This window comes from Lissotriton vulgaris, chromosome 9, assembly GCF_964263255.1.
Source record: "Lissotriton vulgaris chromosome 9, aLisVul1.2, whole genome shotgun sequence".
Lineage (NCBI taxonomy): Eukaryota > Metazoa > Chordata > Amphibia > Caudata > Salamandridae > Lissotriton > Lissotriton vulgaris.
Window position 1 is genome coordinate 554152659 of NC_141697.1, and position 24870 is coordinate 554177528.

Sequence of the window (24870 nt, forward strand, 5' to 3'; positions counted from 1 at the left end):
CAGATTACCTTGCCTCCTTGATGTCTGCACTCCAATCATGTCGTTCACAGGTTGCCGCAGCCTTTCCCGACAACACTGATGTAAAGCCGCATGATGTCCGTCCCGGAGACCTAGTGTTAATTAGGAACTTCGACAGGAAAAGTCCGCTGGAGCCCCGCTGGAAAGAACCGAAGACCGTCCTTCTTACCACGAGGACCGCTATCAAGGTGGAAGGCCGAAAGGGGTGGATCCATACGAGTCATATTAAAAAATGTAACGAACTGCTGCCAGAAACCGACTCGTCCACCCCCTCCAAGGACTGCCTCGATACTAAAGACTTTAAAGTTACCAAACAAGAGAAAACTCCCCAAGAGGAGTACCGAATGAAACTTCGATCTAGCAAGTCAGACAGTTTAATTGTTTAAGTCCTCCCCTAGGTGAATCGGTTAAATAGTTTCTGACATGTATCCCCTAGATCGAGATAGAGAGAGAGAGAGACAACTCAAGAAACGTACATATTGTAAATCACTCCGCAGTCACTGTATAGTGACATTATTGATTATGTTTTTCCTAAGTCTTCTGATTATTGTAGCAAGTATATTGCTTCCTATATATTACCCTATCTTCAAGCGTGAACAATCTGCTTACAATGTCACTGCCGAACATTCTTTTAGTGAATTACCTCCCCACGAACTATCTTACAGACTCGCGCTGCGCAACAACACATTCATTAGTATGTTACATCACTCCCATCAGACTAACAATGCTACAAACTGTTGGATATGTGGCCGACTCCCTCCCTATCAGAAATACAAGGGAGTTCTGCCCCTCTTTCCGTACCCGTTCACTCACAATGGCTCCTGTGGTGCATGGTTTAGAATAATTAATTCTTTAGATCCTGATGTCGCTGTTTTTAAAGGGAGCTGGGTTTGGGGAAACTTGAACTTAGTTCTGCTTAACGCCTGTTACCCTGACAAGAAGGGACTTCCCATTAGAATAGGAACTGATCTAGAAAATGAAGTATATGGATTAGGTAATTACACAATTAACCTTATGATTCTTACTGTCGAATCCGAAGCTGCACCAGTTCTCCCGGCTATGTCAGTATTACCAGTCACTGGTGATTTATGTGTCAGTAAGAAAGGTTCAGTACACTTAGGTCATAGTAAATGTACTACTGTGATTGAATTCAGTGATCAAGGCAAGTCTTCCTTTAGAGCTACCCGTCATTCCTACTTTGTTTGTGGCCATACCGCATACATACGCTTACCTCCAGATTGGGATGGTACCTGTTACATTGCATTCCTTCTGCCACCTGTTTTCCTAGCCCCTCCTGATTATCACAGAAATACAAATCTAGTAAAGAATAGACTCCGAAGAGATCTCCCGATTGTCGACTATACTGAAACGGCATGGGAGCAATACACAGATTTCAATAAAGGATTCTTTTTCTTCACAGGCCCCGTCCAAAATAGTAAACTAATACGCAGATTAACTAGAACACTTGAAGCAGTAGTGAATGAAACTGCCTCCGCCCTAGGTAACTTAACAGAGGAGCAGTCCGCCATGCGGGTTGTTGTTCTTCAGAATCGTCTTGTTATTGACGTCATCTTGGCAGATAGAGGCGGAGCTTGTAAGGTCATCGGGTCAAGTTGCTGTGTTTTCATTCCAGAAAACGCGCCAACGGTATACCAAGCTATTACACGTCTTCATAAAATTGCAAATCTGATACATCAGAATCCAGGCACCTGGACTTGGTCCGGTTGGTTCTGGACAACGTTGACCGCTTGGGGATGGAAGATCCTATCCTTCCTAGGCATTGCCCTTGTCATAGTATTCAGTTGCTGCCTGTGCCTACAGTGTGGGCCAGCGATATGTGGACTGTGTGCCACATCATGTATTGAACATTCCAGTTTTCTCTCAAAACGTGAGAGGAAGAAAGAAGAGCAAATGATGTTACAAGAACAGACTGATCGATTCATGAGGATCGATATATCATGAAGGGTCCGTAGGGAACAAGGAGGGAATGAGGAAATATAAATTTTATGGTCAAGTAATGTTCCCTAACGTGTACCCCACCGTCTCCATGTACCAGCTTAAAGTGCATGTAACTTCCCTCCTGTGCCAGCTATGAAGACGCAAATACATTTGCGTCCAACGTTAACATGTCCTCTTTCAGACCCACCCTGAATGGGTTGAATATTCCGTTTTTAAGTATACTATGCCAACGTCTTTTTGTGGTGTACTTTACACGTTTTTCAGCTCTGGCAAAGTAGGCCCTGAATTCTGCCATCGAGCCTTTTTCCTGCCTTCTGACTCTGAAAGCCTCAGCCCAGGCTGTCTCTGTACCCGTGACCTCTGCCTTACTCCCTGTGCGGCTCACGGCGCTTAGCTCAGCTTGCTGCCTGCCAAGACTGAATTCAACCTTCGAATTATCTGTTCCGCTCCTCGAAAATGCATTCCTGCCTACTAGTTTAAGTAAACATTCCCCCAGCTGCAGAGCAAAGGGCCCGGCCTCACTGTCTCCGTGCAAGTAATTAATAGCCTCTGTTACCATGGTAGGCCCATGCCCCTCGCATTCTCATGCAGACACTTAGGCGCTTATACACGCACTCACAGTCAGTATAGAATAGCTTCTGCCCCAGAGACCTTTTCCTTCTAGATAATATGGTTCCCAAACATCAGATATCAGATATGATAGAGGTACGAGTTGATCTGACATGCCAGACTTCTGTCTCTTTCCGCCAGTGCAAATGTCAAGTCCCCTGCACCCTCCGGTTTCACGTCAATCACACGTCATGCAGCTGCGCGCGCATCCAGGCCTCAGATTTATGCTGACATTACAAGATTCTGCTTTGTGCCACCCACTTGTGACACCTACCTGTGACGTTTCTAGCACACACCTCTATGTTCATGCCTAGTTCACGCCTTCTAATTACGTATCCCTACCACGTGTGTGTTTTATCTTGTTTCTCTCAGCTGTTACGCCTACTGTATTGGTTTCTATAATGTGACTTAAGTATATAAGCTATGTATTGTCAATAAAATATTGCTCTATCCCTTCCTACACCCCAGTGGTGGTAGGAACATGATATCCGGTCTGACCATTCCTTTTTAAGGAATAAAACCCCTAAGAACTCTAACACCACGGACTCTGCCTCTTTCTTTCCGATTGAGTTATTATTGATTAAGTACTTACCTTCATAGAAATTAGGACGGTAAATCAAATATTTACCACACTTTATCCAAGATTCAGTGAGGAATAATATGTCCCAATCGTGTGAGGTCAGTGTAGACCATATTTCACTTGCATGACGGGGAAGAGATCGGCAGTTAACCAAACCAGCCTTTAATATTCGTGGAGTACTCAAGGAGATAGTAAGTGGTGAAGTACGTTCACTCCAGGGAGGGATAGTCAGGTTACAGTGTATACAATGAAAGGGGTGGCCGTCTAAGTTACTTGGTGGACAGCGGGCAGATGCTGCACAAGAACCAGACCCTAATTGTATGAGCTAATTGTATGTGTAGCATCACATTCAACGAAAACAATAATAAGCAGTGTTGCAGTGAGGATTTTTGGGTCCTAGGGCACACCATACTTCAGGGCCCCCTGTTTGGGACATTTGGAATTTTACTGCCCATTTTTTAATAAATGAAGGATTCACTGACACATTTTCGAAACCATAAATATCATGATACCAAAATATTGTGTCAATAATATTGTTCACAAAAATATTGTTTTTCTATACACATAATGGCAAGTACAAAAATATGGAAAATATATTGTTTTACACTAACAAATAAAATGCAATTGAGATTTGTAGCGCCCCCAATACCCGTGAATAAAAGACCTAATAGAACGTCCTAATAGAGAAACAAAAGTTCGATCTATGCATCATGTGGATAGGAACATAGTATAATACACACAAAAGGTAACCAGATGGTATCACAACCTAGCATGTGGCTCTGAATGTCCAAATAAACAAACAAAAAGTGGGCATTTGATTTTTAAAGACGAGAACCCTCACTCACCCGTAGGTGACATGCTTCATCATTGGGTTCCCTCTTACACACAGTGCCCGCAAGGTGCACTGTGTGGGCTACAACTCTCCCTCAGGAGAGGAGCGTGAGGTGCTTTATACTCCAATGTTTTGCGAGAGTGAGGTGCATAGTGCACAAATTATATCAAAAAGCGAGTTAAAACTGCCTCAATAGGAATAATGTGTTTATTAAGTATCCCAATGGATAGTATTAAAAACAGTGTGAACGACAGGGATAAGGATGTTCCCTATCGAGTCAGGTCAACATGTTTCTACCCGGATGACCAAAAGGTTTGTGGCATTCATCAGGACCATTTAAATGTCACTCTGCTAAAAGTGTGAAGAAAAAGAAAACCATACTTAATTATATCTCCAGAACCAACTTCAGTCTGGTCTGTTTCTGAAACAAATAACAAGCGTGGCAAATCTGTACATGTATGGTTTTGAAACCAAATGCATTTTTGCCACTAATAACCCTTAAGGACAACGTCTGAAACTTTGGAGATGATATATAGATGACATCCTGGTCATCTGGGAAGGTGACCAGGAGTCTCTAGTCGTTTTTTCTGAATGGTTGAATTGTCAAGATTCAAACCTTAGGTTTACCGGTGAATCCAGTAACAAGACAGTATCTTATTTGGATCTACAACTGTATCCCAAGAATGGGAAGATTCACACTGAACTCTATCAGAAACCAATGGTGAGAAATTCTTTACTCAGTTATTATAGCTTTCATCCACATGCCCTATTGAATAATCTCCCGATAGGACAATTCTTGAGGTTACGTAGGAATTGTACAGAAATCAGTAGACATAAACTACATGCAAAGAATTTGAGTGATGAACTAGTGGCAAGGAGTTATTCGATCAAACTTGTGTCTAGTGCAGAAAAAAGAGCGCCCAATAACCATAGAGAGGCACTACTTGAAACGTATGAGAGACTTGAGAATAGAAGATTGGTCTGTGTTACTACCTTCAGCAATCTGAAAGACAAGGTTAAAAGGGCAGTTAATAAGTCATGGCACATTTTGAATACAGGTACATTATCCTAGGAAAGACCACTATTTGCATTGAAGCGAAGTAATAACCTTAGGGACTTATTGGTACATACGAGACCAAGATTACAACTACAAGAGACGAGACAAACCACATTATGGGGTGCCCTACCAGTGAAAGGGCATTTCCCATGTGGGTCATGCACAGTAGAAAAAACATTAAACTCAGGTGGGTAAACATTTATTATTCCCACTCCAGTCAGTGCAACAGTAGGGAAAGCATTAAACTCAGTGAGGGTATAATTTACTATTCCTAATTCAGTCTGTGCAACAGTTGGGAAAGTGTTGGACTCAGGAGGGATCACATATACTATTTCCACTCCAGTCTGTGCAACAGTAAGTAAGTGTTTTCGACTCAGGAGGGGTAAAATGTACAATTCTGACTCCAATCGATGTGGCAGTAGAGAAAGTGTTGAACTCAGGAGGGGTAAGATGTACTATTCCCTCTCCGGTCGGTGTACACAGTAGACTCAGAAGGGGCAAATGTACTATTTCCACTCCAGTCACTGCAACAGTAGAGAAAGAGTAGTTTACTTCACACAAATAACATATTTTAACAACTCTATTAAATAACAAAAAATATAAATGCTTAAATGTAAAAATTATGAGCCTTATTTGAATGTCGATAGATCCGCCACCGACAGGACCAGTGGCGGTTCCACCGCCATCTAGGCCATCGGTTCCACCGCCGCAATACAATGTGGATGTTTGGACTGCAGCAGTCTGGGAGACAGACCGCCACCTCTGACAGGATCAAGAATCCAGTCGAGGCAGTGGTCAGCCTCCTATCTCTACCATGAGGGTGGTACCTGTGCAGGCACCTCCATAGGGATTAGGATGTCCCTTTCCACCTGCCTTTTCATGGCTGTTCCACAGCCATGGAATAGCAGCCAGAAAAGGACTTAGGGGACCCTAAGCTGGGCCCGTCCCCTGTTGGCCACTGCTAAGTGGCTTGGGGGGCACATGTAGTTCCTCTCCACACATCCATGCACCGTTTGCTAGGCACCACAGGAATAAACTTAATCAGTGCCCGTCCTCCGATCTCGACGTGATTGAGGTACTATTTTGTTCTTTTGAACTTTTAGGGCCCTGCAAACAGAAGGCGTGTGACTGGAAAAACATGCCCAGCAAGACAAACAAAATGCAAAGATTTATTTTCTATAGTTATCTTTCTTTTATTTTGCCAAGTCTTCTTTTCTCACTTTCCACTCATTTTTTGGTTTGTTTTTGCTCGTAGGCTCTGTTCTCAAAGATAAGTATTATCTTATTGCAAAGTCACATTGTTTCTTTCCTATGTATAATTTTCGAAATGATGCTTTAACATATAATCGTGCAGTACACCTCAATCCACCTCACTCCAACCCATGTTGATTCATCCCACATCACACCACACAAATCCACCTCACTGAATCCAATCCACCCTAGAACCATCCATTCCACCATACACAATCCAAACCACTCACCCCAATCCAATCCATCACATTCTAATCCTTCCAATTTGCCCCACTCAATCGTCCACACTCCAATCTACTCCACTCAACTCCGAAACAATCTGCCCCACTCAAAAACAATCTGTCCCACACCAATCCACCTGAATCCAGCCCAATCCAACCTACCCCACAGCAATCCAATCCACCTCACCTCACCCCAATCCAATGCACCCACTTGCTCCCCAATTCAACCCACTCTGACCCAATCCACCACAATCCACCCCACTCCAATCCAAAACTGTCTGCCCCACTCCAATCCAAAACAATCTGCCCCACTCCAAAACAATCTACCCCACTCCACTCCAGAACTATCTGCTCCACTCCATTCCAGAACAATCTGCCCCACTCTAATCCAAAACAATCTGCCCAACTCCAATCTGCCCCACTCCAATACAAAACAACCTGCCTCACTCAAATCTGCTCCCCTCCAATCTGCCCTCCAATCAAAAACAGTCTGCCCCACTCCAATCCAAAACCATCTGCCTCACTCCAATCCAATACAATCTGTCTCACTCCAATCTTCCACCATCAAATCGAAAACAATCTGCCACACACCAATCTGCCCACTCCAATGCAAAACAATCTGCCCAATTCTGCCCACTCCAATCCACTGCACTCCAATCTGCCCCACTCCATCCCAAATAACCCCACTCCAATCCACCATAATCCAATCCACTCTAATGCAATCCACTCTACACTAATCCACTCCACCTCAATCAATCCCAATCCAATCTAATCCACTCCAATCCACCTCACCTCACCTCAATCCACTCAACCTCACCCCAATCCACTCCACCTCATTTCCTCCCAAATACAACTCACTCCAATCTAATCCACCACAACCCACCCCACTCCAATCCAAAACAATCTGACCCACACCATTCTGCCCCACTCCAAAACAAAACAATCTGCCCCACTCCAATCCAAAATAATCTTCACTTGGCTGAAACTGGGGCCCAAGTGTGTGCCGGAGTGGTGTTTATAGGTGGGAGACGACTTTACCTTATCACAAGAGGCCTGGTGTTACTGCACCTTGACATTCTAGGTGGGGGACTACTGAATGAACCTTATTTTACTGGCTGCTAAACTCATTTGTGGTTTGGGCTGCAACTGCAGCCCAGCCGCAGCCACGGCACATGGAAGCTCAGAATGCTGCTCCTGCCAATCCACAGCTTCTTTTGCCCCCTGACTCTACATACCGGCCTTCCTTCCCCCACCCTGCACAGACACCGGTCCCCCGCCCCCTCACACACACACACATACACACACTTCCCCAGCTCTTATTTAATGCCTCCATAGGGCTTGATGGTAAAACGGAGCAGATTTGTCTCTGGAATTTGGACTTCAGATGTGAATTTGTACCATGTGTGCATCCCACTCTTTGTACAAAGACTCTGAATGTCTGTATTTACGGCCGTTGATTACAGCTAGAATCGTTATTTCTGACCAAACTGAATCGGAGCACCTACATACAGCACACTCTCCGTCTTAAATTAATCTCCCTGTGCCTATACATATAAATATGTGAAATGCACTGTGATTGTGCAATTCAAGCATGTAAATCCCCATTGATGTACGTACATGATTCTGCCCAACTAGGTTCCTGTTGATGTTGAGACACTAACACATTTCTTGTAATTTAGAGTCTCACAACCAAACATGTGGACCCTAGCTTGAGGACACCAACCATTCTACAAATTCCAAGGCCAGGGATCTGAGAAGAAGCCTTTAAAAAGATCTCTGCAGCATCACACTGGCCTACAGTGCAATTTGGCAGTGCCGGATGGACCAGCCAGTCAGAGTTTGAGGGTGGGTTTGTGGCTGTGTGAGGGCCAGTTTTATGGTTTGGTGGATCCGTTTTGTGGCTGTGTGATGGCTAGTGTTGTAAACAGAGCCAGTCCTTGCTCAAGTAGAGCCCTCGGTGGAAAGAAATGTTGCACCCTCGCAATAGCTTGGGAATAAAATAAGGCAGCAGCTCCTTTTCACAGGACAGCCATTAGCTCGCTACATCAAAGTAGCGACGTGCCTCGAGTACACATGTCGGCAGCTCCCCTAGCTCACTCAGGCTTGTTCCAAGTTGTTTGGAGGGGAGGGGTGTTGAAGTGAGTCGGTAGGGGGCTGGAGATAGATGGGAGGGCAAGGTAGGGGGTTAAAAACAATTACCTCAGCACGTTAAAACCGATTGGAAGCACTTTATGCGAAATCACAGGAGCCAAGGTAGAGCAGCATTATTGTTTGCAGGACCTTTATGTAGACAACTCTTTTCCCCTCGCTAAACATTGGCCTGGACCCAGCAAGCCCATGCCAAAAGTTAGTCCTTGTTGTAAACATCTTTAAAGACAAGCCTGAAAAAGCAAGCAGCGTCGTACAGGCTATGAAAGCTGTGATCTTATTGCATGTATAGTGGATGGGCCAATCGAACTTGGTGGCTAGAGCAGAGACTAGTCAATGTTTCCAGGTCGAGCCTGGGCAGCGCACGCGCTGCTCTGCGAGGCATGCTGTATTGGAGTATGGAATTGAAGCCCCGCCCACTCTCCGCTCATATTTAACAATGGGTTGTGTCATTGTCCTTCGCAAATGCTGGCTTCTGTTTTTCAATAATAGGCTTGTTAGTCCCTCCTTAGTACCGCCTTGTCTTCATTTATAACCTCCCATGACGACTGGCCGCTTTACTTCGGTTGTTACACAGTATGTCTGTAAGCACTATTTTCTTTTTGCGTTTTTCCTACTGCAGGCACTACATGCTTTCCTGCAACAATCAGCGCGTGCTTTCATAGGGCGCTTTTTAAAAAAAGAGCATTTGTTTGTCAACTAAACAAATGCTTTTTTGGTAAAAGGGCCCCATACCGCACTTTCACTTTAATAGTAGCTGCGGACGTGGCCTCTATGAAGGTGAAAGCGTAGCAAGGGAAGCTTGTAACAACACCCATTTGCAATGCAATAGGTCTTGCATTTTAGAAGCTTTGACCTATTGGTATTGTAAATGCCTTTTATTCATGTGTTGATTTTTAAACATAATTAAAAGTCATTGTCATTCACAATGCCAATAGCTCAAAATCTCGCAATTACGAGACCTATTGCATTGCAAAGGCTTGTTATCCTTTTGATAGGGAAGGAGCATTGTGAATTACTCTGCACCATTTGTCTAATATTACTCCTCATATTGCCTGCAACAAGCAAAAATGCCTGCCGTTCTACAACCCTCAGAGACCACCCAGACAACATGTCTTAAGACGTCGAGTTACTTGATTTACTAATGTGGGCCACGTTTTTTACCACCCAATTCATAAATATGGGCCACGTTTATTTTGGCGCCATAGCCAGTTTATTCCTCATTTCGTACCTGGATCTCTGCTATCTCTCTCTTCCCTTCCCCATACCTACTCTAACGGAGGCAGGCAGCACAGTGACCCCTTATGCCAAGGAGCTAGATTGCAGGCCCCAGTGAGCGTATCTGGCAACGTCATACATAGACAGGTGCCAAGTCAAGGCTTTGCAAAACTGCAGTCACTTCTTTCCAGTGCTTCCGCGGGTGTCCAAAATGAGGCTCGAATCTGGGGAACTTTATTGCAATACTGCACGTCATAAAGACATTGGCCGTTCTGAAAAAAAGAACAAACGTCTGGGTCAGATTTTTCTTCTCATACTTGTCTCGTTGGGTTGTCAGATGCCTCTGCTCTTCCTGTGCAGGCCGCCGGCTGATCGCCAGCACGCGATGTGAGTGTAAATAAAGAGTCCTCGCTGTCTAATCAGCAGCCTGCGGTTCCTTGATTGCAGGAGGCGAGCGATTACAGCGCGAGATCAATGAAAGGCGCAGACAGCTTATTAAAAAGCGTGTCCTTTCAATCATAGGCACGCGCACGCCGCCACGGGGAAACAGAGGCGCGGGGGAGGTCGGTATCTGCAAGGAGCTCGAGACAAGAGGGGGATCTTGTGCAAGCCAACTCTATCAAACCACCTGTCTCAGCTCACACAGAGAGTCAGGCTAGAAATGAGCTAGGGGCCTGGCTTAGATGATATCCGATAAATAATGCTAGCTAGGTCAATGGTTGGGTAAATCCGGAATTGTATATATTATACAGTGCTTAATATGTTTAAAAAAAAAAGGTCCCGGGCCCTCGTCAGGAAGCCACCGCAGCTTGCACACCTATTGCCTCTGTCAGCGCTGCCATCGCAGAATCTACACAACTATTAATCATCATACTGCCTCAAGTGTGACAATTCAGACTGTTTGAGGCCCCCAAAGCAATTAGAATGGCTTGGTTGAAAGGCAGGGTCGGATTGGGATCACAATTCGGCCCGGGCACTGACGAAAAAAGTGGCCCACGTTCAAGAGGCGTGTGTTGTGTCCCCGAGGGTCCGCCCCCGAGGTCCGGAGGGATGGACGAGTTGGTCATGTGACCGCCCTATAATAAAAAGAGGTCGAGCACGTGAGAGGGCGTTCAGAGACGCGCGCCGACCGACCAAGCAACTTTATTCCCTGTGTCTGGCTGAGTTTATTCTAGGACCACGTGCAAGGCCTAGTCAGGGTTAGATGTCCCTTGTCGAGCGTAGATCACCCGACACAACAATTGGCGACGAGGGTGGTGATCGATTCCCTGCTCGGGGTGCGCGTGTGTGTCCCTGCTGGGGTGAGGCGGCTGCGGGCACTACCACGTGTCCGCGGTGCTCGTGCCTTGCCACCACACACCCCCCCCCGCTCCGCCTGCCTGGAAGAAACACTCTGATCCCTGACTCTCCTCAGGTGAGCAGCGCCGGCCTAAGTCTATCTGCGGCGCACAGGAGCCTGATTGGTCGCGCGAGGTGCGCCCGGCGCTCCGGCTGCCGTTGGATCACATCCCGGCTGCCCACGGACATCCTCCCGAGCGTCCGAAGCGATGGCTAACATTCCGCCCATTGAGCCATTCGTGGTGGAAGGTGCGCCGTCCACTCTCGCACCGAAGTGGAAAGAATGGGTGGACAGGCTATTCATATTCTTTGAGGCCACCAAGGTCCACAAGGAGCAGAAGCGTGCCATGATCCTTCATCTGGGTGGCAAGGACATTCATTCCATCGCCCGCACCCTCACGGAAGCAACTCCCAAAACCCACCACACGCTCATAAACGCGCTCAATGCGCATTTTGAACCCATGGCCAACCAAGACTATGAACGGTTCATCTTCAGGCAAGCGCGGCAACTGCCAGAAGAATCGCTGGACGCCTATCACTCTCGGTTGAAGAAACTGGCACTAACGTGTGGCTTTCAGGATGTCACGGAGGAAATCAGAGGCCAGATCATTCAGGGTTGCGCTTCCGCTAAACTGCGCGAGAGAATTTTGGAGGAGTCCGGGAAACCCCTCCCAGACATTCTAACGCTAGGCCGCACGAAGGAGCTGTCCAAGGCCAGGGCAGCCCACATGGAAGCAGCTCTGCAGGCCAATATGAAAGTGGAACCGGTGAACAAACTGCAGGTCCGCCCACAACCCAAATGGGTGAAGAGAACAACAACTCCGCAGGGCGGAGCCTCGGCGCAGTCATGTGGCTACTGCGGAGGCCCGAGACACCCGGCGCCAGAATGTCCAGCACGGGGCAAGATATGCTCCGGGTGCGGAAAAATGAACCATTTTGAAAAGGTGTGTCGGTCTAAAAAGTTCAGCAAGCCCCGCCAGACAGTACACGCGGTGGCGGAGCCTGAAGGCGCGGAAGGAGGACCCAGCAACAGTGACATGGACGATGACGAGGAGGAAAGGTCCCCACACAAGGTGCACATGATCGGCTCAGCTACCCGACGCACAATGATCCTACCACAGTGCGCAATACAAGTGGCTGATCAGGACATCATGGCGACGGTGGACACGGGCGCCTCAATAAACCTGATGAGTGCGTCCCTCTATGGAGACATGGCTACTCCACCCAGCCTCCGCCCCACTCCGATCACCGTTTTCGCCTATGGCCAGGACGTGCCCCTCCGCATTCGAGGAAAGTTCAAAGCAGCAGTCCGGCACGGAGATAAGATCACGCGTGCCAACATCTTTGTGTCGGAGGAAGGCCAAGGTATGCTCCTGAGTTGCCGGACAGCCGAAGACCTGGGAGTGGTCTCTTTTGCGTTTGGGGTGCACGAGGAGTCAGTGCAGCAACTGATAGCAGACTTTTCAGACCTGTTCGAAGGGATTGGCCGATTCAAGGGTCGGGAAATACACCTGCATGTGGACCCCACTGTCCAACCGGTGGCCCTGCGACACAGGCGGGTCGCGTTTCATCTGAGGCCCCTGGTTGAAGAAGAGCTACAGAAATTGGAGGCAGCGGGCATCATTGAGAAGGTGTCCGGACCCACTCCCTGGGTATCACCCATCGTGGTCACTCGGAAACCCAAGCAGCCGGGAGCGGTCCGGATATGCGTGGATATGCGCCTCCCCAATGCAGCTATCAAAAGGGAAAGACACATCACCCCCACGATCGATGACCTGATCGGAGAGATGGCCGGGGCCCGGTGGTTTTCCAAGTTGGACCTCAGAGCGGGGTACCATCAGCTCGTGCTGGATAAAGAGTCCCGGAACATCACGACGTTCTCCACTCACATCGGACTGCGCAGGTACACTAGACTGAGTTTCGGGATCTCCAGTGCTGCCGAGGTATTCCAGAATGTCATCCAAGAGCTCATTGCTGGCATACCGGGGGTGATCAATGTCAGTGATGATATTATGGTGCACGCAAGGACAATCCCTGAGCACAACCAACGCTTGGCACAGGTGTTCCGCAGGCTCCGCAGCGCTGGGCTTACTCTGCACCGAGACAAATGCGAGTTCCTTCAGACCAAACTGGGGTTCTTCGGCTACGTATTCTCGGCCGATGGCGTTAATCCTGATCCGGACAAGGTCAAAGATATCAAAGATGCACCTCCGCCCACGACTGTCACGGAAGTCCGAAGCTTCCTCGGGATGGTGAACTACTGTGGTCGTTTCATAAGGGACCTAGCCAATCTGACCCTCCCTCTGCGGGAGTTAACCAAAGACTCCACACCATGGAATTGGGGACAGGAGCAGGAAAGAGCATTCCAAACCATCAAGAGTGCGCTGTCCAGCAATACCACACTGGCGTTTTTTGACCCCAGACGTTCTACTCTCATTGCAGTAGATGCTGGACCGGCGGGATTGGGGGCCGTCCTGATGCAGAGAGCCCGAGACGAAATAGACTGGGCCCCCGTCGCTTTTGCCAGCCGGTCCCTCACGGACACCGAACAAAGGTACTCCCAAATTGAAAAGGAAGCCATTGCGATTCATTGGGGATGCCGGCACTTCCACCTGTATGTATATGGCAAACCCTTCACCGTAGTAACCGACCACAAGCCACTGCTGTCGCTGTTCTCAGGCACCTCATCCAAACCACCCCCCAGAATCGAAAAGTGGATTCTGCAGTTACAGGAGTACAACTGTGCCATTGAGTACCAGCCAGGAGCAAAGAATCCGGCGGACTATCTGTCACGACACCCCCGGGCGGCCACTCCCGAGGAAATGGAGGAAGCTGAAGAGACGGAGGCCTATGTGCGATGGGTCGTGGCCAGATCATGCCCGCGCCCCATATCCCTGGAAGAGGTGGTGAGCGCCACGGCTCAGGACGCCTGCATACAGCGGGCCAAAGATCTGCTCCGGACAGCCAACTGGCAGAAGGCTAGGGAGAGCTGGAAGGTGCTCACCCCTGAGGCCCAGAAAATCATGGACGGTCTGTACCACGTGAGGGCTGAACTGAACGAAGACGAGGCAGGGTGCCTCCTGCGAGGGCATCGTCTGGTGATCCCGACGGCGTTGACGAGCCGAGTGGTTCAGCTGGCACATGTAGGGCACCAGGGAATGGTTAAAACAAAGGCCCGGCTGCGGACAAAGGTGTGGTTCCCGCTAATGGATGACATGGTGGAGACTACTGTGCGCACGTGCACGGCCTGCCAAACCACAGGTGACAGCCCCCGCGAAGCACCCATAATCGTGGAACCCAGGCCCCGAGGCCCTTGGGAAAGGGTCAGCATGGATTTTGGCAGCCTTCCGGATGGACGACACACACTAGTGATGATCGATGATCACTCCAAGTACCCGGAAGTTGAAATCATCACCAGCACCAGTGCCGACTGTGTGATTCCCAAGATGGAGAAAATCATTGCCACGCACGGAGCCATGAAAGAACTCAGAACGGACAATGGCCCGCCATTTCAGGGCCAAGACTTTGCAGACTATCTCTCATCCCAAGGAGTTCGCCACAGGCGCATCACCCCAAGGTGGCCTCAGGCCAATGGAGAGGCTGAGCGGTTCATGAGAACTTTAAACAAAGTAATCCGCATTGCACATGACAAAGGACAGTCAGTAGAGATGGCCATATTCACTTTTCTCCGGAGCTACCGCCAGACCCCTCACTCCACAACGGGGGTAGCTCCTGCACACCTTCTCCTAGGAAGAGTAATAACGGACTCCATTCCTCATCATCCCCAGTGGGCCCCTGAACTGATAAAGGAACAGACTGTGGAAATGCGGAGGCGGGCCGCCTATGATCAGATCAGCAAGAAACGGAGAGCGGTGGCCCCTCATATCAAAAGAGGTGACCTGGTGCTCATAAAAAATCGGGCCACTGGGGGAAAATTCAAACTCAGTTATGAAAGACGACCATGGCGAGTCAGTGGTGTGAAGGGCACCCGCATCACAGCTACTCGAGGACGAGACAAGGTGACTCGCAACGTGTCTCATTTCAAACTCTACCACCCGGCGAGCAGCGAGCCAAGGCGCCAGCGAGGCGACAGAGAAACCGAAACCGCAACTATGGTGCCACCTGGTGAATCAACAGCTCAGCACGAGGTCCGGCCACGTGCCGAGCAGCCGATCCCTGGCGAGGATGTGGGCGGAGACCTTGAGGCCCTGGATGAGGCCCCAGATCCGGAGGGGGCCGACAACGAGGCGCCAAGCCAAGAGGTGGAGACTGGAACAGAGCCGATGACTCAGCGAGGGTCCCAGCGCCAGCTACGTGCTAACCCCACCCCCTCCAGCTGGCTGAGAGACTACTTCACGTAAGACTGTTCTAATTTATACGTGTGCCCGCAATGGTTTTTCTTTTGAACTGAATGCGCTAGCATTTGTGAGAGACGCTTAAGGTACCAGGCCCGATGCTCACGAGACAATGGGTTCGATCAGCCTATATTTGCAGTGTTACAGTGTGTTGTTGGTTTTTGTTGTGTTTCTTGTTTTAGGAGGAATGTTGTGTCCCCGAGGGTCCGCCCCCGAGGTCCGGAGGGATGGACGAGTTGGTCATGTGACCGCCCTATAATAAAAAGAGGTCGAGCACGTGAGAGGGCGTTCAGAGACGCGCGCCGACCGACCAAGCAACTTTATTCCCTGTGTCTGGCTGAGTTTATTCTAGGACCACGTGCAAGGCCTAGTCAGGGTTAGATGTCCCTTGTCGAGCGTAGATCACCCGACACAACAGCGTGGACCATATTTAAGGGGCGTGGCCTACATTCAAGGGGCGTGCCCTTTCATGAAACACTATTTGCACAGACAAGGAATGAAAGTGGGAGGATACTGTTCTTGCACAGGACACAGGGCAAAGGTGCCAATGGCCTACATGCTGAGCAACTAAAAAAAATAGCAAGGCCCCTTTCTGTCACAAAATTATTCGAGCCCTCCAGCACAGGAGCACCTGAAAAGCAGCAAAGCCCCTGCTATTACTAACCTACTTAGCCCTCCCCAGACCTTCAGCTCAGGAGCACATGAACAGAGGTAAGGCCCCTGCAATTAGTAAATTAATCAGCCCTCCATGCCTTGGGAAAATGTCCTGGCAGGGGAGCACAAAACACAGCTTTCTGGGTCATCCAAGGTAGCCAGGTAGCCAGGGGGGAGGCTGAGGTGAAGCTGGTGCATAGGAAGTGCCTTCCCAGTGTGTTCTGGCAGTTTGAGTGTTTACCATTTACTGTAGTATTACCCTTGTACCTGTGTATGGTACCCTTTTGTAACTTGCACACGTCACTTTTCTCTGTTATCACACTGTATGCTACCTCTCACTTCTGTTTGCTTTAGATACTTGCACAAGTGCCACCATTGCCTTCGTAACATTTGTTCTTGTGCTGGAGTGTCTGCCATTTATTGCGGTATTATACCTCTACTTGTACTTTGTACGCTTTTGTAACGTGCACACATATCACTTTTTCCTCCTGTAATGTACCGATTGCTACCTCATGTATTTTGGTTGCTCACTATTGTCACTTTTGATTCATGTAACTTAACGTCTGCTTTTGTAATTTGTCCACTTGTAATTTTTCTCCTCATGTATTATTGCTGTTCCTTGTGTGAAGCGCTCTGACACCTTCGGGTAGAGTCCGCGCTATATAAAATCGCATAAATAAATAAATAAAATAAAAAAATTCCAAACATCACCAGGCCCCCACAGCAAGACCCATTCTTCCTCGCCCACTATGCCCTGAATGTGAAGGGCTGTGGGCGAGGTGCTAAGACTAACACCGTTTCTGGGCTGCATGGGCGCCAGGGGGCCGAGGTGAAAATGGCTCAAAGGATTGAGAAACACCTGGCCCCCAGGGAGGCCGATTCTTGCAAACAATCACCTGTCCCCAGCCCAGCCTCAGCTTGATTGATTGGCAGGGTAGGGGTGAAGGAGAAGCCACAGCTGATAATCGCTGTACGGCGCACAGCGAGGCTGCTTTCATTTTCTCTGTCTGTCTCCGTGCACTCTGTGGGCCGTTTTTTTTTCTCCCCTTTCCTAGTCCACTCTCTGTGGACTGGGACACGGGAGAAAAAAACGGCCCACAGAGGGCACTGAGGCACCGGCCCTTCGGCCCATTCCCGAATGCCCGCCTTGCCAATCCGCCCCTGTTGAAAGGCATTAATTGTGTTTAATGTATATTGATTTATTAAAACTACTGTTCTGTTTATCATTAAACAATACACACAGTACCATCATGTTGCAGCTGTCATAAGTGCCGGTGTTGACAAGGAAGTGCCAATTCCCAGCATTGGAAACCACCGGCTCAAATTAAGCATTATGGGCCAGACGTACGACGCTTGCATTTTGCGAGTCGCAAATTGCGTCAAATTGCGATTCGCAAAATGCAATGTACAACAGTGTCTCGGGCACTGTTTGCGATTCCCAATAGGGTCTAAATTGCATGCCTCATCAATATTCATGAGGCAAGCTCAATTGGCGACCCCATTGTGAATGGCAAGCACTCATAGGGATGGTTGCCTGCTGGGGTCAGCAGCCCACCATGTCTGTGACTGCTTTTTTAATAAAGCATATTTTTTTAATGCAGCCTGCTTTCCTTAAAGGACAACGGGATGCATTTAAAAAGGAAAAATGAAACTTTACAGTTTTATTTTTTAAGGGCAGGCAGTGGTCCCTGACATCACTGCCTGCTCTTAAAAAATATTTTCGCACCCATTCACAAAGGGACCCCTTCCTGTTTGCGAGTGGCTTGCCACCCTTTTGAAAAGGGTGGTAAACTGCAAGTGTTTTGCAACCACAAATGCGGTCGCGAAACAATCATACATTGGTGTGAGACTCGCTATTAGGAAGGGACACCCTTGGCATGCCCTTTCCTAATAGCGAGAAGCAAGCCATATTTTGTGAGTCGCTAATAGGTTAGCGACTTGCTAAATAAGGTTTGTACATGGGGCTGACCTATTTTCTGTTTGCGACCGCAAAAACCCATTGTGCATCTGCCCCAGAATCTTTGCTTCTACTTTGTTGCTGCAGCTGTCTATCAGTTTGCAGGACACTGTGTGTTTATTTTCCTGTTATAAAAGTGTATAAAGGAGGACGAGAGAAGGAGTGACCTGGCTCGCCTGTGCCTCGTTCTTCCGTTGGATCTAGAGCCACACTAGAGCCACAGCTTCAGCTCAAGCCAGGCTAAGGCTTGACTTGGCTTGCCCACCTAAAAATGTTGTGATTTCACACCAGTCGAGAAGTGAACCTCTGGAAGCAACACATATAGCCCAATTTTGTTAAGGGAGGTTTAGATGATATATACAATATTATTATATGTAGCAAAACCAGGTATTACCAAATAGAACGGCCTGACTTGTAATCTAAATAGAATTTTTTTTAAACTTGTGATCCTTGCTTAGGGCCCCCAAAGTCCCTTTGGGACTGCCATGAAAAGGCTGTGGGAAATGGGCATTGTGATCCTGACAGTAGTGCCAGAGGTGGGACCTCCTTCATTCAGGATCACAATTCCAACCACCACCCCGTATGCAGCAGTAGGTCCTGGCAGAGGCAGCGGTCCGTCGCGCTGCAGACAAAGGTCCAAACGCCTGCATTCTAATGCTGCACTCAGCCCATAGGGCTGTCTGTTGATGGGACCGCCACAAACATCCTGTCAGTGGTTTCCCCACTGGCATGGTGATGTGCCCCCTTGTTATCAGACCACTGACAGAATATCAGAAACAAAAATATTGTGTGGACAGAATATCGTGTCAAACTTTTTGAGGACCAAAATATTGTGAAGGTACGTGCTAATAGGTAAGTATAGATTTCCTATCCTTAACCACATCTATGTACCTTGAAGATATATATATATATATATATATATATATATATATGTATATATATATATATATATATATATATATATATATATATATATATATATATATATATCTCAAACATAAGGAGATGATGGACAGAGTGCTGAAACTTTCCGAACACTCACCCCCAGTCACAGATCTAGGTTGAATCCATCATCATTCTTTAGCGCACTCTGCCACCCAGTTCAGACACAGCTATATGCAAATCAGTCTAGACCCTGTGCCTCATGGGAGCGGTCCAGCCCGAACTGCCAAGCCATGTCTTCCCTGGACCTGAGACAAGCATCCTGGGACCGGTTTCGGGCTAACAGCCCTCATCAGCCAGGCTGAGGAGTTACCATCTCAAGAGACAGCACAGGTCAGGGCTGCTTGAGCTGCACCATGCAGAGCTGCCTCACAGTGTATGCAAGCAGGCCCCACACCACAGCTGACTCCCTTCCGGGTTGCAACAATGGGAACTGTGCAAAATAATCAAGTGAACCCCTAAGCCACATCCAATTCCGAGGCACCCACTAACTGGCCAGGGGACCCCCACTTCGGACACCACAGGTGCTTGGGATTGACTCATGATGCTGTGCCCCAACTCACCCCCTGGCACATACAAGTGAGCTCTAATCCACTAACAACCTTGCCCTGTACAGCCAGATTCCTTGGCTAACATGGGGCGTCTACGCTGTGCTGTCTCTTGAGATGGTTAACTCCTCAGGCAATACTGGAGTGCCCAGGATAATTGAAGACAAATTGGATGTCATCCTGGCAGCTATAGAGAAATCTAGGGTCTCCCTGAAAAACAAAATTGATGTTGTAGTGGCAGACTTAACCCTGCCACTTGATGACCATCACAAACTGGTGGACAAAGTCCATGCAGTGGAACAAACAGTTGCCGTCCTCCAGCCAAAGGTACTGGAGATGGAGGTGTGGCTGCGGAAACTGAAAGACTGTATTCATACCTTGGAAAAACATGCTGAAAATGCAGAAGACCACTCCTGTAGAATTAATATCTGCATTGTGGGACTCTCGAAAAATGCGAAGGGTCAAGAGGTGACTACTTACTTTGAGAAATGGTTTTATAATATTGTTCCACCAATGCACTCTATCCCTTCATCTTCATTGAATGCGCCCATAGGAATCCAGCAAGGAAGCCCCCACCTGGGGCCGCACCCAGACCACTGGTAGCCGTCCTGCTCTACTACCGAGACTGAGATTTAGCCCTTAAAGAAACTCGCAAACTCACTGAGTTGACAGTGGACAATATATGAATCTTGATCTTCCCAGACTATACATTGGCAGTGCAGCACAAGCAGAACATGTTCCTCGCTATTAAATGCAGACTCCAGGACCTCAAAGTGAGTTACTCTCTCATGTTCCCCACACAGATCTGAGTTATTAGGGAAGGGCAAACACAGTTCTTCACGGATCCCAAAGAAGATTGGGATTGGATTGAGCACTGTGGGCTCACACCCTCTACTACCCCTCCACCGGCATTGATGGATCCAGAGACCCGGAGGGGGAGCCAATGCCCCCGTCAGCACCATCGGGAGGCTCACCTCTCACAGTTGCAGACATCACCCAACATGGAACAGGTGATACAGGAGTGGTGGTGCACTACAAGTATGGCGGTGGCGATACAGGATTCAGCTCAGTTATTAGACTCAGACATCATAGACACCAAATCCCTCAGTGCAGATGACTCCTCAACCACCAGCCTCTCCCAACTGGGCTCCACCACCCCACCCAGTGTGGCTCCTCAAACAGCGGACACTTTCCTTTGAGCCTCATCTAAGGCAGCACTGTTAAGCCAATTGAATATTTATAAGTAGCATTGCCAATGCAATTGTATGCCTTTCCATTAGTTACTATTAAATTAACAGTCATGGGGGGCGTGGCCAAGATGGCGACGGAGTGAGACGCGTTTTGCGGTCCATCCGGCGCCGACCTTCGCAAAGCTTCTAATAGCACCCCGGAGCCGTGAGTCTGCTTGGAGTCTTCCTCCCCAGGACCGCTCTCCCCGTCCTGGAGAGCACTTTGACCGAGTTGCCGGTTCCTGGAGGCGGCAGGAGGGAACGAGCCCGCGGCGGCAGCGGCAGCAGAGAGCGGCCTTGTCATCCCCGCCCTCACGTAGGGGGTGGCCATCGGAGCAGAGGAGTGGGCCGTCGGCCAGAGAGCTGCGGCGAGGGTCCGGGTCCCGTTTGGATTCACGAAGCCCGACGAGGGTCTTCAGGGCTACCGCGGGGCAAGGCCCCTGCCCCCCCCCCTCACTTGTGAAGCGGAGCCCTGCCTGCCCTTGGGCCTCCACCGAGGGGGGAACGGTCAGGACGGAGCGGAGGTGCTGGGCCGTGCGCTGGGCCGTATGAGGAGGTGAGCGGCCTGGAGGTCCCCAGATCCCTGATAAGCACCGGGGCCGGGCCTGGGAGCAACCCTAGTGGAGTACGAGTCGCGCAGGTGGGCCTGACACTGCGGTGGTACGTCGCGCTCGCACTGCGCCTTCCCCCGTCTTGGACTGGCACCATATACCGCTGCGGCTCTTCGCGGGCGGGGGGAAGGAAGGAAGGACTTACCTGGCCCGGCGGGGCGGGCGGCTCCGCGGTGCCCAGCTCAGATTTCGGCCACACCTAGGGCGCCTGGAGTGGGGTGCTGCATGACTGGCTGGAACCACAAGCTTCGGGGGGCGCCCCTCCCCCCGCTTGGTTGGTGCAAGTGCGGCAGCATAGATACACCATTGCGTCCTGGCGCAAGGGGCACACTGCGGAACAACACAGTCTCTGCGCTGCGGCTGGGGCCTGCGGGTGTGATCCTGGCCTTGACTGTTCTCTGGGGGGACCCGCCACCAGCTGCCGTCTAGATAAGGGAGGGTCGAAGGCTGTGGGCTGAATCTGGACGGCACGGACTTGATCGCAACCGGGGATGCCCGGTCTGAAGACATACTTACTGTGGCCTCGGCGGAGCACAGAGGCGCCTACCTGTGCGGAGTGTAGTCGGTGGCCGGGTCTGAGGGTTCCTTCCTGGTGATCCGGCTTTCGGGGACGTCGGCCAGGTTGCGCACTGGAGTGGACACACACGGCAACCAGGGGCGATTCCCAGCAGCTAGGTGGGTGGACATGGCGGCCAACCCACGGAGAGGGAAGCCTGGCAAGGACGGCCTGCCCAAGGGGTCCCAGAAACCGCCGTCTCCTGGGACGAGCGCCGCGTCTGCATCGAGAGACGATGAGGCCCCAGCCACCAAGACATTCCTGACGGAGCTTTTCGCCTCCATTAAGGAAGATATATCCGAATTGCTAGCCCAGCTAGTGTCGGACCGTCGCGAGGTGAGGAGGGACGTGGATGGTATCGGCGAGAGGGTGGCCTCCTTGGAAGACCTTGATCTAAATGTGGCGAACGATGTGCACCAGTTGCAACAGGACGTGCTTCGGCTCACAGAGCAAAACTTGGACCTTCAATCGCATGCGGAGGACCTGGATAATCGCTCCCGAAGGAACAACATCCGCATAAGGTCGGTGCCCTGGGATGGGGAGTCTGGCGATCTGAGGGGCTATGTCCTGGCGCTGTTTCTACAGATTTTGGACGATGAAGACATTAGCGAGATCAAGATGGACAGGGCACATAGGGTCGGGCTGCCCAGGCGTGGAGGGGGCCCCCCGCCGGATATCTTGGTCTGCGTCCACGATTTCCAGTTGAAGGAACGCATCCTGCGGAAGGCGTGGGAGACTCCATCATTGCAGATCCGGGGTCATCATCCACAGCTGTATCAGGATCTGGCAGCATCCACTCTTCGGAAGAGACGTGAGTTTCGACCTGTGACTACTTTCTTGAGGGATCGTAACATTGCTTACTCCTGGGGCCATCCATTCCGCATCATTTTCCGATGGCAAAACAGGCTTGCGCAGATCAGGTCATTACAGGTGGCGAAGGACCTCTTGGGCATTGACGACACGGAGCCTACCTCTGGGGGCGGTGGCTCCCCCTCGAGGGGACGACGTCGGTCCCCTTCTTGGCAGAGAGTGGGCGGAGAGGGAGAGCGGAGAATGCCGGATCGTGCGACCAGTCTCCAAGAAAGAGAAGAGGCGGTGGCTTCTGTCGCATCGGCCACCCTTGCGGCCTCGCAGCTTGGCTCCTGGGCGGCTTGAGCTGCGGAGTGTGGACTGACTGGCGCCGGAGGGACGTGATCTTACAGGTACCGTGGGTCCATTTGTACTTTGTGGGAAGACACCCCGGTATGTGGTCAATGGGACACACCGACAGGTGTTCCTTTTTCGCCTCCTGGAGGACTTCCTGGACTTCTTGGACTGCCATCATCACGGGTGGTTTGGTCTTTTCACCTTTTGCTTGGTCTGTTTGGTTTTGAACTGTGTTGGGGTTCCGTTTGGGGGGGGCAGCTCTGTGGGAAGGGGTTGGGGAGTTGAAGGAGGGGAAGGGAGGGGGGGACAGTGGTGGTGACTTGGATGAGTGGTGGAGTGTGTGGTTGGAACGCGTGCGGGAGGTTGTGGTGTGCATGGGCTGGTCGAGGTTAGCCTCAAGGCCGTTGAAGAATCTCTATCAGGGTAGTGGGGGCCGGGAGGGCCTTTTGGGACGGTATCCTGCAATTTCTGTGGTTGGTGGACTAGGAGGCATGGGAGGGGGGACTCATGAGGTGATTGTAGAGAGGGCGGGTTTGTTGTTTCACTATGCCTATTAGTATTGGAACTTGGAACGTTAAGGGCCTGAACTCCCCGCAAAAGCGTCAGAAGGTATGGAAATATGTGACTGACCATCAGTTGGATGTTGTGGGTCTTCAGGAGACTCATTTGGCACGCAAGGACGAGCTGCGCCTTAGGCATAGGGCATTTCCACTTATATACAGGTCTTCGGCATCCACCAAACATAGGGGGGTGGCTCTCCTCTTCCACGCAGCGCTACATTTTCAACCTCTGGAAGTGCGCAATGACAAGGAGGGCCGCTGGTTGATGGTGAAAGGTCTTGTTCAAGGGAGGCTGTGTACATTTGTAGTGGTGTATCTCCCCAATGCCGGTCAGAATGGGTTTTTACATAGCTTGCTGCAGAGGGTGGGAGACTTTGCTGAAGGACAATTGTTCTTAATGGGGGACTTTAATTTGGTGTGGGATAGAAAGGTGGTCAGTTCAGGTGCGAACAGGGCTGACACAGGTGTGTTTTCTGCTTCAACGCAGCAGCTGGTTGGGGAGTTGGGGTTGTTTGACAGCTGGCGTGCCGCACACCCTACATCCAGGGACTACACATTCTTCTCGCATGTTCACCACTCCTATTCACAATTGGACCATATCTTCCTCAGTCAAGCCCTCAGGTCTCGGGTAACAGTGAATGGCCATTTGTCAGCGTTCTTCCCGCATTCTCGCGGCACTAGACAGGGCTGTCCTCTCTCCCCTCTTCTCTTTGCGCGAGCATTGAGCCACTGGCGATGGCCGTGCGGGAGCACGAAGGGATCCGGGGCCTCCCGTTCACAGGAGAGCAACATAAAATTACGCTCTTTGCGGACGACATCCTGTTCTCTGTTGCAGATCCAGCACAATCGCTACCGTATATCAGGGAGGCCTTGATGTGTTATGAAGAGGTGGCCGGCTTCAAGGTCAACTACAACAAGTCGTACGTCCTGAATCTCACCCTTCCGCAAGCGGAGGTGGAACGAGTGCGCCCCCTGACGCCTCTGGCCTGGGCCACTGGTTCGATTGTCTACCTAGGGGTACATCTGATGCCGACAGTGGGGAAATTGTTCTCGGCTAACTTCCCGCCCTTATTAGCGAAGA